Source organism: Astatotilapia calliptera, chromosome 23, assembly GCF_900246225.1.
Source record: "Astatotilapia calliptera chromosome 23, fAstCal1.2, whole genome shotgun sequence".
NCBI classification, from domain to species: domain Eukaryota; kingdom Metazoa; phylum Chordata; class Actinopteri; order Cichliformes; family Cichlidae; genus Astatotilapia; species Astatotilapia calliptera.
This window is the reverse complement of record NC_039323.1, coordinates 6,571,990-6,587,753: the sequence shown is the minus strand read 5'-3', so window position 1 is coordinate 6,587,753 and position 15,764 is coordinate 6,571,990. Positions and strand designations below refer to the sequence as shown.

General features: G+C 39.3%; 1 long non-coding RNA gene across 1 annotated transcript in view; it reads left to right on the top strand.

Moving 5' to 3' along the window:
- LOC113016564 (uncharacterized) overlaps positions 1–15,240 on the top strand; it is a 28,190-nt gene extending 12,950 nt beyond the window's left edge. The window contains exons 2-4 of the long non-coding RNA XR_003271257.1: positions 10,572–10,653; positions 11,086–11,186; positions 15,109–15,240. This is a non-coding gene — a long non-coding RNA (uncharacterized LOC113016564). The remainder of the gene's footprint in view (positions 1–10,571; positions 10,654–11,085; positions 11,187–15,108) is intronic.
- The last annotated feature ends 524 nt before the right edge of the window (positions 15,241–15,764 follow it).

Genomic DNA, 15,764 nt, shown 5'->3' with positions numbered 1-15,764 from the left:
AAATAAAGTGGCAAATCTGAAATATTGAAATCTGCAGTAACTGATTAAATGTTTGTTTGGCCTCCCCTGCTGGGAACAACAGGCACAAGTTGTGAACTCAGTATTGATATAGCTGTATATCAAAGCAATGGTGGGCCAATGCTGTGATCATTATAATAAAATTAATGGTAGCTGGGATGAGACTCTGTTAATATTAAATTAAATTCAGTTCATATAGAACCAAATCTCAACAAGGCACTCACCTCAAGACACTTTATGTTTTAAGGTCAGTCCCCTACAATAATAGAAAGAAAACTAGAAACAAGCACTTGGTGAGAGTGGGAATGAAAAAACTCCCTTTTAACAGGAAGAAACATCTGGCAGAACCAGCCATCTAATGCGACTGGTTGTGGGTGAGCGGAAGGAGATAGGACAAAGGTCAAACTGTGTAAAAGAGTCAGAGATTAATAATAACAACCAATGATTAAATGTAAAGTGGTGTATAAACACAGGGCGAGTAAAAAAAGAAACACTAATAGCAGAGTCTGTGTTTTGCCATCACAACAAGGTCCACTGGGTAAAAGCATTTAAAAGCAATATGTAATATATTAGGCCATTAAAGAAAGACTTCTTGGACTCTTTTAATCTTAATGTGGTTGAGTCCAAAGTGTGGAATGTGAGAAAATTGTGATTAACAGGTGGCGCGACGGATAACTGCTGAATGCCTAAACAACATTAATGAATATTTCCTGACATAAAGGCACAATTTCAGGCAGTGGATGAACTAAGTTGCTGCTCCAAGGTCAAGTTTAAGACACATTATTATATAGAACTGGGAACTTCTCTGAATTGCAAAAGAGCCTAATAGGTCCCCTCTGAAGGCCCTTAAAATAAATGTTCTCATTTGGTATCTGAGCATATGATGTAGGACACAAACTTTTCTCACTGGGTTGAAGTGGGCGACAACGGTGATGTCATGTACAACTTCTGCCCACTCTAATCGAGTTCTGACTTTCATTTGTTTTTGTAGGTGTAGCCAAGTTTTAAATGCTTAACCACTGATGAATAGCAACCGAGGAAGCTCACTGTATACATATGTGTAAATCAAAGTCTAAACATACTTGGTGATAGAAACAGACACATTATTTCACTTTTATGTCAGAATATGCCTTTTTTTTTAATTTAAATTGTCTAATTACTTTACATACAATTTTTTTTACCAGATAGTTAGGACATGGGTGCTTTAACCTCCTAAGACCCGAACTCATTCATGGCATGCATTTTTAATTTCTCTTTGATATTTGGGCATATTGGGACCTGATGAATGTTAAAAACAAAGAATTACCAGATTTTTTTTTTTACCTAATTTTTGTTTCTAGGAAAATGAGAGCCACATATGAGGATATTTGTTTAAAATTTTGATAGAACAGTAATGGTATAATATCCTCGTAAGTGGATATCAGGCCCTTGTAGAGCAAAATTGAGTATTTTGGTCTAAATAGCCCAAAATGTGGTGTCCACATATGTGGATGCCAGGTCCTAGGAGGTTAAAGGAGCCTCCACTGTGAAGACTTTTCAGGGATAGTTTTTAGAACCAGATAATAATCGAGCCCAGTTTTCTCAGCATGACTATGAGACAGCTTAGAGATATTTTATGGCATTATTTAAATTTTTACGTTTGAAAATATTGGGCGAATGCACAATATAAATACATATTTGTTTAATATGCATACTGAAGGACATACCCTGGTCAAGATGGGCATTTTGATTGTGGCATTATCGGTATCTGGTTAGACACCATGTTTCTCAGATTTTTAATTCATTTAATTCATAAATTCAGTTTTGTCTGAATTTATGAATTCAAGACGTGCCTGTAATTCAACTAGTGGATTTGTATCATCGGCTTCATTGATAAATAGTTGCTTAATATGTTTGCAGTGTTCCTAAAAATGTTAAAGACTAAATCCAAAGGCATTACTGTAAATATAAAAATATAATTATAAAAACTAAAGAGCTTACTGAACCTGCTTTCCTGGCTCTCTCCTCTGAATCTCAGTCTTAATCATCCCTAGCCTTCTCTTCCACCCACTTCCTCTGACAACACATCACTGACACACGTAGGGTCTCGGTGGGTGAACATGAGCTGCATAGACCACAGTTGGTCGGACCATTCAAGTGGCTTTGCTGGGTATGCTGTTGCCAATGGGCTCATGTGAATTTTAACAGCATTCAAGTTTTCATACAGTCATACTCGCTTTCTACATCTCATTCACTCACGTATACCAACACACGAATCAAACAGGCCATTTTTAACATCGACAAGCAGGGAGGGGGAGTAGGCGGGTCTTCTACATCCCCACTTCCTACACGATTCTGGCGTTGGGGTTGGCTGGGTCTAGGGACAGGTTAACTGCATCCCAGGATCACTGCTGGCTATGGGGTGGCACCTGTCAGTCCACACTTCAGAGGCTGGGGTGGAAGCAGCAGTTGGAGACCCAGCATCTGGCCTTTATCCGCTGTCTGCTCCAGCAAAACATCCACTAGGGAAAAACATTACCAAGAGATGCCAACAGAGAGTCTACGGTGCTCCTCTTGGGAAAGAAAATACGTCTACCACAACAAAGCATTCAGCCCATAATTCTGCTTGCTACAACTGCTGAACAGGACAGGTTTAAAAAAAAAATTGCAGGTTCATAAACCGATTAGTGAAACCACAGTATCTCCACGATCTGTTTACTTTCAATGGTTTCTTTCACTTAGATAGAGACACAGATAAAAGGAAAGATGAAGACTCGGATGTGACAGCTTTATTACCATTAATGCTGTGACACACTGAAGGAAATCCCCTTTATCTGCACCTGAATCACTGACCTTTTCTTCATTACAGCCTTAGCATTGCATCTCCATTTGGACCACTGTTTTCTCACCCTTGAAAGCACTATGCATGTATTTTTTATCAAACATTTGAAGTGGATTGTGACTATAATGTAACTTCAAACCATTATTATTCTTTCAGATCAGCATTGTTCTGTCTTTTTTGCTTTTCAGAGAATAGTCATTTTATTACATGACGACAAGCTCCTTGTCGTCTAAGGAGTTTGGAAAGAAAAGCATCTGGACTTCTTTAAGTTGCTTGAAGATGTTTCGCCTCTCATCCGAGAAGCTTCTTCAGTTCTAAGGTCAAATGGTGGAGAGTCCCAGGTTTACGCCCTATGGGAGTGACCCCCCAAGAGAGACATGGACCCCCTGTTGATCCTCTACCTAATTGCACAAGCCAAGGTGTGAAAATGTGTGTAGGTCACAATCAGCCAAGGTTTCGGGTGAACCCATTCTGAAACCTAGCCCCACCCTAATCATGTGATTTCTGGAGGCCAAAAGGCCCAGGATGTGAGTAGGCGTTAAGGCGTCTGGGAAAGGATCTCAAAACTGGATTATATATGACAGGCACTTAGTATCATTACCACTGCCTCTGTTCAAAGATGGTCATTCACAGTGGACATAGATGGACTCTTTTACTCCTTTTTCAAACCATCTGTCTTCTCTGTCCAAAATGTGAATGTTGGCGTCCTCAAAAGAGTGACCTTTGTCCTTTAAATGCAGATGGACAGCCGTCTTGTCCAGTGGAGGTGGCTCTTCTATGCTGTACCATGGCTTTATGAAGTGGCTGTTTGGTCTCTCCAATGTAGAGGTCTGGGCATTCCTTGCTACACTGTACAGCATACACCACATTGTTAAGTTTTTGTTTAGGAGTTCTGTCTTTGGGATGAATCAGTTTTTGACTGAGTGTGTGGCTGGGCCTGAAACCACAGACCACAATCTTCAAGCAACTTAAAGAAGTCCAGATGCTTTTCTTTCCAAGCTGCTTAGACTACAATCACCTGGATGACTGAGAACCTTTAGAGACTTATTACATTAAGTATATCAGACAGGCAGGTCACAAAGTCTAAGCTCACTTGATGTCAGCACAATAGCCGATAGCTTAGCCAATTGCCAATCATGCATTCAATTGGCAAATCAATATAGGGCTCACCGTTTACCTGTCCACAGATGATGAGCCTCTTTGCAAACCAACTTCAACTCCAGCCCCTCCTTTTCATACAATGTTTGACATAATCAGTGACATATCAGGTCTCGCTATTTGAGATAGTAAGTAAGTAAATAAATAAAATATTTACATAGCACTTTTAACAGATAAAAATCACAAAGTGCTTCACAATAAAACCAGAAATATAAATAAAATAATATAAAACAATGAAAAATTTATTAAAAAGCTTGTTTGTATAAAAAAAAATGTCTTCAGTTGCTTTTTAAAGGAGTCAGTGGAGTCTAGACAGCATAAAGACAACAGAAGAGATTTCCACAGCCTTGGTGCCAGTGCCTGATAAGCCAATGCCCACGTGTTTTGAAATTAGTACGTAGGACCAATAGTAACCTCTGACCTGAAGACCTAAGTGCTCAGGATGAAGCATAAGGTTTCAACAGGTCAGAGATGTACTGGGGAGCTTTGCTGTGAAGAGCTCTAAAAGTTACGACTAAAATTTTGAAATGAACCCTAAAATTTACTGGCAACCAATGAAGAGAAGCCGAAACTGTCTGACCTGTTGTTTGTGCCAGTTAAGAGTCTTGATCCAAAGCTGATTTGTTGAGACAAGTAAAAAGACCATTAAAATAATCCAAACGAGAAGAAGTACGACATACGAAAGTGACCCGGATAGGATTTGAAAATATCAGATTTATGCTGTTCACACTGTCATACCATGATCGGATATGGGTCACATAGGGTGAAAAAAGTGGGATTTGATGTGCTTTCGCCTGCAGTGTGAACGTAGCTTAAAACACCTGTAGTCTGAGTTTAGAAATGTTTCTTAAATGATAAAAACAGTTATGAAACAGTTGTTTGAAGTGTTTTTCAAGAGACATTGAACTGTCAAATATAACACCTACATTTCTGAGAATCAACTGAAATGCAGGGTCTAAAAAACTGATATGCTGCTTAATTTCTGAGAACATGTGATCAGGTTTAATAATCAAAGTTTCTGTTTTATATGTATTTAACTGGAGGAAGTTGTCATTTAACCATTGTTTGATTTCTGACAGACAATTATTTAAACAAGACCATTTATAAAACTCAGAAGCTTTAAAAGAACAGATGATAAGAAATATTACTGTAACATCTGATAATTTGGTCTATAGGGAGTATGTAAAGCAAAAAGAGATCCGGACCTAAAACTGATCCTTGAGATACCCCGGAAGGCAGAACTGATGTTTCAGACAACACTAGATGCATACAGACAGCAAAAGATCTCTCAGATAGATACAACCAAAAACAATTGTAAAACAACACCAGTAATCCCAAAAAAGTCCTTAAGCTGTGGCTTTTACTGTTGCACACCCAACCTTAAGCTTTCCATATATGTGCATTAAAGCACAATGATCCCACAGCGGCACCATAACGCCAAATATCAATTACTGCAGACAAAAAAAAGCAACGAAACAAACAAAACACAAATTAACTCTATCATTCACAGTAGAATATAATCATATGAATGCTATGACTGTGAGTTTGAATAAACAATCAATTTATCAACTATACCTAAATTTGAGAGTATATGTGAGAGTATCTGAATGGACAGTTTGTTTACCTGCCCTGAGCACCAGGCAGTTACAGAGGAACTCAGCTGGCCTGTGTGGGGCGATCTATGGTGACAGAAAGAGGATGTTTATGTGTCACAACGGAAATTAAGACCACTGATAATGCTAGACATAGTGTGTTCCAGCTTCACCTCCCCCGGCTGAGGAAAAAAATAGAGGAAATGGATGATGGTGGAGAGACTGTGGGCGTGCGCTACATGTACAAGACATACACACAGAAACACAGATAGACACAGCGGGGGGAGTATAAAGTTGATCTCGGGGCAACCTGATGGACTGTGGTATAGATGGAAAAATAAATGGTTTTATGACGTACAGCAGCACACCACAGACTTTCCCGAATACATAAGAAGGGAAAAATATTTATATATATACTAACCCCAGTTTATGCTTTGATTGAACTTCCTAAAATGCACATTCAGCACAAGCTAAATGTCATCTTCACTATCATGTAACTCACTGGGCCGTCTTTTACTCTGAGTCCACTGGGAAGCATGCTAAACAATTTAAAACATGTGGTCAAGTTTCAGTGAGTTTTTGTTTGCTTATGTTACACATTATCCTAAGAACTGTGATGACCTTCTTATGAAATAATTCATTAGTTTGACTGATATTTAGGGCACATGCACACAAGCAGTTCACTACCTGTGTCATCTCTATGCATTTTTGTTTGTTTTGGGGGGTTTTTATGACCAAAAACCAAGGACACAAGACATGCTCTAATCTCTTTTAAGTTTTGATTCTCAGAAAAACGGAAGTTTTGATCAATGCTTACCAAAAAAAAAAATCCCCAACCATCACCCTTATTTCCTCTTCTGCCACGTTTAAACCAAAAATGTGAGAAAGTTACGGTGAAAGAACTAGCAGGTTTCCTGAATACGAGACCTGAACAACCAACTCAGGGGTCAACGTTGCATCTGTGGTGGAAAGAGTCATGTCATCTGAATGGGGGAAATAATTGTTACCGCAGATGTGGTGGTGATAAAAGATCAAGAGAAAAAGTACAAACCACAGACTGTAAATAAAAGATGCCTCTAGCCACCATGAAGTCATCAACTGGTTAACCCCCTGGGGTCAAATCCTAATCTTACAGGACAGTGCATGAATAAAAACCATGACCCCTTTCATATTGGTGAAAAAATGTACCATATTGACCAATCAAAAAAATTATTTGCTTAGGCTGCTGCCCCCGCGACCCGGCCCCGGACAAAGCGGATGAGGATGGATGGATGGACAAAAAAATTATATGGCAACATGTGGTTGTTTAGAAATAGGGGGATGTTTTGGGAGTGACGGCGGCACGACAGAGTGAGCAAGCGAGTTTTCACATGTGAGAGATTTGTAACATTTAGCATGTTTGGAGTGTGTAGTTAGTGTGCGGTGTGGTCATTTGTTTTGTTTTGTGTGTCACAACAATGAGGGCACTAGTGAATGTCACAGTTGCTGCTAAAAAGTCACCAAATGTAAACTGCAATACAAATGCTGTGTCCAGGTGGAAAACAGGGGGAGTGATACGTCTCCTGCTGTCAGGCCTGCAGGTTTTAGGCCTGCGGTGTGCTCCTCCTTTTGTGGTTGACAGAAAATATTTTCTGGACTTCCACAAATAATTTGTGTGGCATCTTATTGTGACACGTTTTTGTTCTCTAATTTTAGTTTTAGTAGTTGGTTTAAATGGTTGTATCATGTTTTTCTACTCAGAGATGCTTTTTGTGTGATTTTAGATCAGTTGTGTTGATACAGTATGTCAAAATGAAAAAATAAGTAAATTCAGACATGTGAGGTTGTGCTGAAAAGAATGATGCCAAATAGAGCAGGGCGATATGACCAAAAATATTTATCACGATATACATTTGAAAATTTCACAACTTCCTTTCAACTCATTCATGTCACCTAAAAGGTAAACCTGTTTCTCCATCACCTGTTCAGTTCTGATGATTCAGTAAGAACATCTCCTGGTTTCATCTGTATGTTTCCCTCTCACATATCCAAAACAACATAATGACCAGCAGCTTTACAGCTGTGGCTCCAGCAAACATCAGCTGATACTAGAAATTAATATTAAATAAATTCTAACAACAGCTGATCATTGATCAGTTTGATGATTGAAGTAGCAACAGGAGGGAGAGGGGGAGAGAATAAGAAAAGAAAAGGCAGCTGCAGTGTAAAGACACAGAATAACTCCAGCTTTCTGTCTTTTTCCATTCTAGCTGAAGTCCGGGACAAACTGCGTTCCTTTTCAGCTCAATACGAAATGCCTAATATTTTCTCTGAATGTGGGGCAATTCAGTCTTTTTACGGGATGGTTGGCAACTCTACTAATTAACCTTATGAATAAAATAAAGTTCACTATCAGTAACATCATAGCACCCACCCAGCTGTATAGAAACTCCGTCATGCTAGCTAGCATGCAGTACGAGTTATTGTAACTGACTGTAAAAAGTCAGCAAAACAAAAATAAACTCCACCTAAACTTGGTTTATATCTGACCCAGATAGACTGCAGGTCATAACTTCTTACCTGAAGGTCTCTCCTCTTGCCTCCCCTTTCCCTCATGTACCTGCTGGCCTTCACCACTTGCTAATGTTACTTTCATTGTTTATGCCGTTACAAAAAAATAAATAAATCATTGGCCCATAAAAACGAAAAATCACCATCGGCCCACCGAGCAAATGTGCAAATATGCCCGATGGCCAGTCCAGCTATGGTCATGCCATCAGTTAACCCTTCGCGTGCCAGCTGTGGCACGCTTGCCCAGGGTTGCCAACCCCTGTTGTATAGTAAGGACTAGGGCTAGGTATCGTCACTGATTTCTAGAATCAATTAAATTCCGATTCACAAGGTCCCGAATCGATTCGATCCACGATTCGATTTAATTCGATTCGATTCGATTTAAATCTGGGAAATTTTGACAGTCAGAAATATTATAATTCAGATCAGTACATTTACATATTTTTGTATCAATAAAAAGCAAGCTGACACACGCAAGACTTTATCAAAGGTGTGAGCATCACAGCAGATGCCTTTGTGTCAAAGTAGCTGAAGATAAAACACAGAAAAACATGAAGGTGATTTTCCTGGCCTGGGATTTTATAAAAATATTCTGCAGTACATCAAAAATGAAAGAAAACCATTAATCAACATATGAACATTACCTCTGAAGTTACAGCGGTTTTATTAGAGACACGGTTAAGCGTTTTGCATTTTGAATAATTTTAAAAAGTTTAAATTTGTTCAGTATTGAACAGCAGAAATGAGGTTTTCTTTTCGGAAGAATGTAAAAGGGAAAAAAACAGCGGCTGACAGCGCTGTAAACAACAGTAGACTGGTGCGTAACAAGCAAGCGAATAATGAAGAAAGGGAAACTGTTCTTGAAGTACAGAGAGAGAGAGGGGGGGGAGGGAGAGAGAGAGAGAGAGAGAGAGAGCTGTGCATCACGGTGGAAGCAAAACAGTAAAAGTCAGAGTGAAGTCATGACGATGTTTATGTGAAGCATTTGGGTCTTCTTTTGCTGCTGGTTCGGTCAATATTGTTTGGAGAGAGATCAAACTAACAGCTTTAGAATCGGCTCATAAAGGGCGTGAACACAAAGCACGGACCCGCCGACAGATCAGAATCAGCGAGCTGTCGGCTTTCAGCCCCGACCGTGAGAAAGGCGACATCTAACTGATTCTGATCCGCGGGTCGCGCTGTGTGTTTAAGTCTATGTGCAGAATCCATGTACCTTTTTTTTTCTTTTCTTTTTAGAATCTGTGTACCTGCTGTCATTTACTGTCTTAACTGTTTGGTGGTTCTTGAAATTTTGTGAGATGTCACCAGAGATTCTGGCATTTCGGGCAAAATAAATTTATATTAAAAAAATCGATTCAGGATTTTAATGAATCGATTTTACTTTATCCAAGCCAGAATCTATTTTAATCGATGAATCGATTATAAAAACCCACCCCTAGTAAGGACCCAACAATAATACAAAAAAAGCAAAATGTGTGTACACATATATGCAGTATATATATATATATATATATATATATATATATATATATATATATATATATATATATATATATATATAAGGATGAAAGTGGTTTAAGGGGATTCACTGTTAACTCTTCAAATTATGTCCATCTCTCATATACACTGTATGGGCCAAATAAACATAAGTCACACTAATGAACAATAGTCTTTTTACCCTGATTTTCAAGATTTACTCTTACAAGGCTACAACTTTTTTTTTCTCTTTATTAGAAACTGAAATGTGTATGTAGAAGTGCTGTCAGCGTTGATCTCATTAAAATGACGTTAACGCAACACGGCGTTAATGAGCTAACCACCCTAATGCGTGCAGCCCCACGCATGGGGCGATCCACGCTAACTCGCTAATGGCGTTAACATCATTTTAACGAGATTAACGCTAGCAGCACTACACTATGTAATTATTTTTTGCAATTAAAACTGCATTCCTTCATATCCAAGTACAAATGCAAGTGTTACATTGCTGCATGAATGTCATGTTTAAATAATTTAATATTATAAGTTGAATAAGCGACTCGTTCATTTTTTTCTGTTATTAATTACATGCATATGTGTGGTCACGGGAAGTGGTTGGGCTTCTTTCCATAATGATGTGTAAGTATGTGACGTGATCGGATATGAGCACTACACATAATCTTGACAGAAAGTTAAATTTGTAGTGACAGCTAAACAATGAGATGAAATTCATTGACACTTTTATAAAAAGGAGCTCCACACAGATGCCATACTCTGTCAAGACCTTTCTAAAAATGTTGCATTACAGCCACTTTAAAACAAGAAACGTAAAATCAAATGAATTTGTAGAACAGAAAAGAGAAAACAATAAACTACAAAAAGGATCAAATGAAAGATAAATTGAAAGTGAAGATTCTGATGATTCTCCCTCTCTCTCTCTCTCTCTCTCCAATGAGCCCTAAGTTTGGAGCCAGATGACATTGATCACCTACAAACCAAGACCATGATCAAAATTACCAGAAATGTCAGCTAACATAGGTAGGTGTAGACGTGGTAAGGTTTCTTGATATTTCACACGATTATATTCTCACACTTAATGAAAATGTAAAGGGTATCTTGCTGGAAAATAAACCTACACTGTTGATCAGTATTTTAAGTCTTTATAATACCATGACCTCATTCACATAGAAGCTTAAAACCTCCTTCAGAGATGGAAAAGTAAAAAAGATATCATGCAAGCGATATTAGGTTAAAAGTAATAAGGTTAAAAGTTTGACTTATTTGACATCTTCTACTGTTCTACAGTTTGTGAAATGATCAACTGAAATGAGGAGAGACATCTTGTTCTATGACTATTCAAAATCTTCCCCACTGAGAATACAAAGTTCTCCGAGATTTGCATGCTGTTCCTAAGAAAAGAGTTTTAAATGGTGATACGTGTGTGAAAAAGATCCTTTTAAACGTTTACAGATAAACCCATCAGTGTCTTCACCTTGGCTGCTCTCTATCACTCTGTGACACCTGCGTATACCTGCAAGCTACAACATACAGTTCCATGACCTTACAGCAAGGTCAGAGGTATTCAGATTATTCACCACCTACACAAGTACATACATGATCATACGTTATTATAAAGAGAGATTCTTCACTTTTTCCAAATACTTAATGAATAGTTTGATACTTAGTGTATGTGATATATTTATGCTGTTTTTACTTTTTAGTGCTCTCAGTTTCACTAGTTTCCTATTTGGGAAAGTATCGATTACCATATGCAATACGGTTGTGGTAAAAAATTTCCATCTTTTCATCGTGGTTGTCGTAATTTGGAATTTTTCATGATTTCTTTGAACTGTTCATTTTCGAAAGTGGAATGATTTTGGAGTGTACTACTTCAAAGACTTTTAAAAAAGAGAAAAAAGTTAGGTACACAGGTTTGAATTTAATTTGGATTTCCTCTCATGCACAGAGGATCAAAATTGTACATACTGGCTCAAATATATACATTAAAAGTAGGCTCATATTTACTTTACTGTCCCTTAGCAAGATACAGTGGGGCAAAAAAGTATTTAGTCAGCCACCGATTGTGCAAGTTCCCCCACTTAAAATGATGACAGAGGTCAGTAATTTGCACCAGAGGTACACTTCAACTGTGAGAGACAGAATGTGAAAAAAAAATCCATGAATTCACATGGTAGGATTTGTAAAGAATTTATTCGTAAATCAGGGTGGAAAATAAGTATTTGGTCACCTCAAACAAGGAAAATCTCTGGCTCTCACAGACCTGTAACGTCTTCTGTGAGAAGCCTTTCTGTCCCCCACTCGTTACCTGTATGAATGGCACCTGTTTGAACTCATCATCTGTATAAAAGACACCTGTCCACAGCCTCAAACAGTCAGACTCCAAACTCCGCCATGGCCAAGACCAAAGAGCTTTCGAAGGACACCAGGAAAAGTATTGTAGACCTGCACCAGACTGGGAAGAGTGAATCTACAATAGGCAAGCAGCTTGGTGTGAAAAAATCAACTGTGGGAGCAATCATCAGAAAATGGAAGACATACAAGACCACTGATAATCTCCCTCGATCTGGGGCTCCACGCAAGATCTCATCCCGTGGGGTCAAAATGATCATGAGAACGGTGAGCAAAGATCCCAGAACCACACGGGGGGACCTGGTGAATGACCTGCAGAGAGCTGGGACCAAAGTAACAAAGGTCACCATCAGTAACACACTACAACGGCAGGGAATCAAATCCCGCAGTGCCAGACGTGTTCCGCTGCTGAAGCCAGTGCATGTCCAGGCCCGTCTGAAGTTTGCCAGAGAGCACATGGATGATACAGCAGAGGATTGGGAGAATGTCATGTGGTCAGATGAAACCAAAGTAGAACTTTTTGGTATAAACTCAACTCGTCGTGTTTGGAGGAAGAATACTGAGTTGCATCCCAAGAACACCATACCTACTGTGAAGCATGGGGGTGGAAACATCATGCTATGGGGCTGTTTTTCTGCCAAGGGGACAGGACGACTGATCCGTGTTAAGGACAGAATGAATGGGGCCATGTATCGTGAGATTTTGAGCCAAAACCTCCTTCCATCAGTGAGAACTTTGAAGATGAAACGAGGCTGGGTCTTCCAACATGACAATGATCCAAAACACACCGCCCGGGCAACAAAGGAGTAAGAAGCATTTGAAAGTCCTGGAGTGGCCTAGCCAGACCTCAACCCCATAGAAAATCTGTGGCGGGAGTTGAAAGTCCGTGTTGCTCGGCGACAGCCCCAAAACATCACTGCTCTCGAGAAGATCTGCATGGAGGAATGGGCCAAAATACCAGCTACTGTGTGTGCAAACCTGGTAAAGACCTATAGTAAACGTTTGACCTCTGTTATTGCCAACAAAGGTTATGTTACAAAGTATTGAGTTGTATTTTTGTTATTGACCAAATACTTATTTTCCACCCTGATTTACGAATAAATTCTTTACAAATCCTACCATGTGGATTCATGGATTTTTGTTTCACATTCTGTCTCTCACAGTTGAAGTGTACCTCTGGTGCAAATTACTGACCTCTGTCATCATTTTAGGTGGGGGAACTTGCACAATTGGTGGCTGACTAAATACTTTTTTGCCCCACTGTATATTGCAATCTGATACTTTTGGCACTCACCAGCAGGTCTCTGACATAATTCTGGTTGGATATTTGACTTTTATGACAGAAATGTTAGAATTCATAAAACTAGGCTGTTTTTTGTTTTGTTTTTTGCAGAAGCACAGCTTTTAAGCACAATCCACAAATTTTAATAGGGTTAAGATTGAAGTTTTGGGAATATTTAACCAAATATTAGTGGGTCTGTATGTATACTTTGACCCTCAAACTTGTTTATGCTGTTTCATGTATGCAGTACAATCATTCCACCATGGACAAGAACAGTTCAAAAAAACATTAAAAGCACACAATTAGCATACCATTCATGTATCCATGAAGAGGGTACTTAAACCTTTGATCACAACTGTATATGCCAGTTTAAATGTAATTTGTATTTCTTTTTTGTACATTAATCTTTAAACACTGAATTATCTATATAAAACTCAGTTGCGCAAAAGTCGTGATGCTCTGAAAAATGCATAAGCAGAATTCAATGATTTGTAAATATCATAACCAAATATTTTATTTGCAACAGAAAAAATATCAAGTGTCAAAATTGTAAAAAATTACAAGCTAATTTTGAATTTGATGGCAGGAACATGTCTCAAAAAAGTTGGGATAGGGACAACAAAGTCTATAGAATTAAATGGTAATTAAAATAACAGAGAAAGATTTTCAACTAATTACGTTAACTGGCAACAGATCAGTGACATGATTGGTAAAACAAAACAAAGCATCTTACGGAGGCAGAATTTCTTTGAAAACATAGACACTTCATCCCCCCACCCGACCCTGTGGCTTGTCACGTGTCCCATAATGTTGTGCTGTGGACATTTATGTGCTTTTTTGTGCAGAGGAGTTTTTTTGTTTCCTGTTCTCACGCTGTCCTCCCAGGAGCCCAGCATGAGTAGAGGTCTCTTTTTTTCCTCTTGTACTTTCCCATTGTAGTGTATATTTCAGTGGGTTTTTTTTTTTTGTGTTTGCGCGTGCACAGTGTGAGAGGCTGCGTTGACACCCTCACGATGGTCGCCAGGATTTCAAACAGGTTTGATTTTCTTACAACCAAGCGATTGATGATCGGGAGCTAGTTGTGGGGTGTTAATCGCTTATCGTTACTCCACGTACCTCCACGATGCACGACACATGAAGGCAAAACTCGGGCCGATCACCAAAACGGTCGAACGACTGAAAAATCGTCTCAAAATTAGCCAAAAATTGCACACTGTATACCCAGCAATAGTTCCTACTGAATTGGCAGTCTGCACACTTGAAGGCACCATAGAAGCTGAAAGGTTTTAGAGTAACATATGCTCCCATCCAGTTGATGTATTTTTCAAGGAAGGCAATGCAAATTTCAGCAATACAATGCTAAACTGCATAGTATATCTATTAGAACAGCATGGCATCGTAGTAGAAGACCCCAGCTGCTGAACCAGCCTGCGCAAAGCCCAGATTTTTCACCTGAAACAAAAGCTAGAATCCTATCAGACAACAATGGGAAGTCCAGAAACCCGTCTCCTCAGTTCCCACCCTGTCCCAACTTTTTTGGAGACACGTTGCTGCCATCAAAATTAAAACAAGCCATTATTTCTATTAAAATAGTAATATTTTCTCATTTTAAATGTTTGATATTGTTAATAGAGTTTGGGATTATGACATTTGCAAATCTTTTAATTCTGCTTTTATTTGCATTTTACAACAGCTTCCCAACTTTTGTTGAACTGGCTGTTCTGGGCCACCTACACATTACCCTGCCGTGAAGTTCTCAGCACACAGTTTTACGTGGTCTGCCACTTTGTGTCTGAGTTGCTTTAGTTGCTTAACGGTTCCATTTTGCAATAATACCACAGATGGCTGATTGTGGAATATTTAAGAGGGGATATACTTCAGGAACTGACTATTACAGCACCATGCTCAGTGAGCTCAGAGTGAAAAGGAGCCATTTGAAGTGGTTCAGGCATCTGACAAGGATGCCTCCTGATTGCCTCCCGGGCATGTCCCACCGGGACGATTATATCTCCCGGACAAGCTGGAGGAGTTGGCTGGAGAGAGGGAGGTCTGGGCTTATCCGCTTAGGCTCCTGCCCCCGCGACTTGGCCCCGAATAAGCAGAAGAAGCTGGATGGATGTCCCTACACAGCACTGTTCATTCTTTTTAGACAATGGACCATTTGTGCTTTCTGTGTTTAATCTCTGTTTGTCTCCTTTCTTCATTAAATTTTAGTAAATTCTCTCCTGATTGTGACCTGAATCCATCAGCCTATTAAGGTTCAACGCAGGGGACTCAAACGCGGGACTCCTGAATCAGCTGAACACAAGTATTTATTTACAGAGTTCACCAGGTGTATATACAGAGAGTGCCGGGCAGTGCTATATACAACAATGTGAGGGACGGGGCTCCAGGGAAATCCAAGGGGGGAATCACTCGCTCTCCAACTCTCCACATACACGACTGCAGTTCCTTTCTTCACACTTGACACACAGATTCACACGGGAAAGGTAATCCA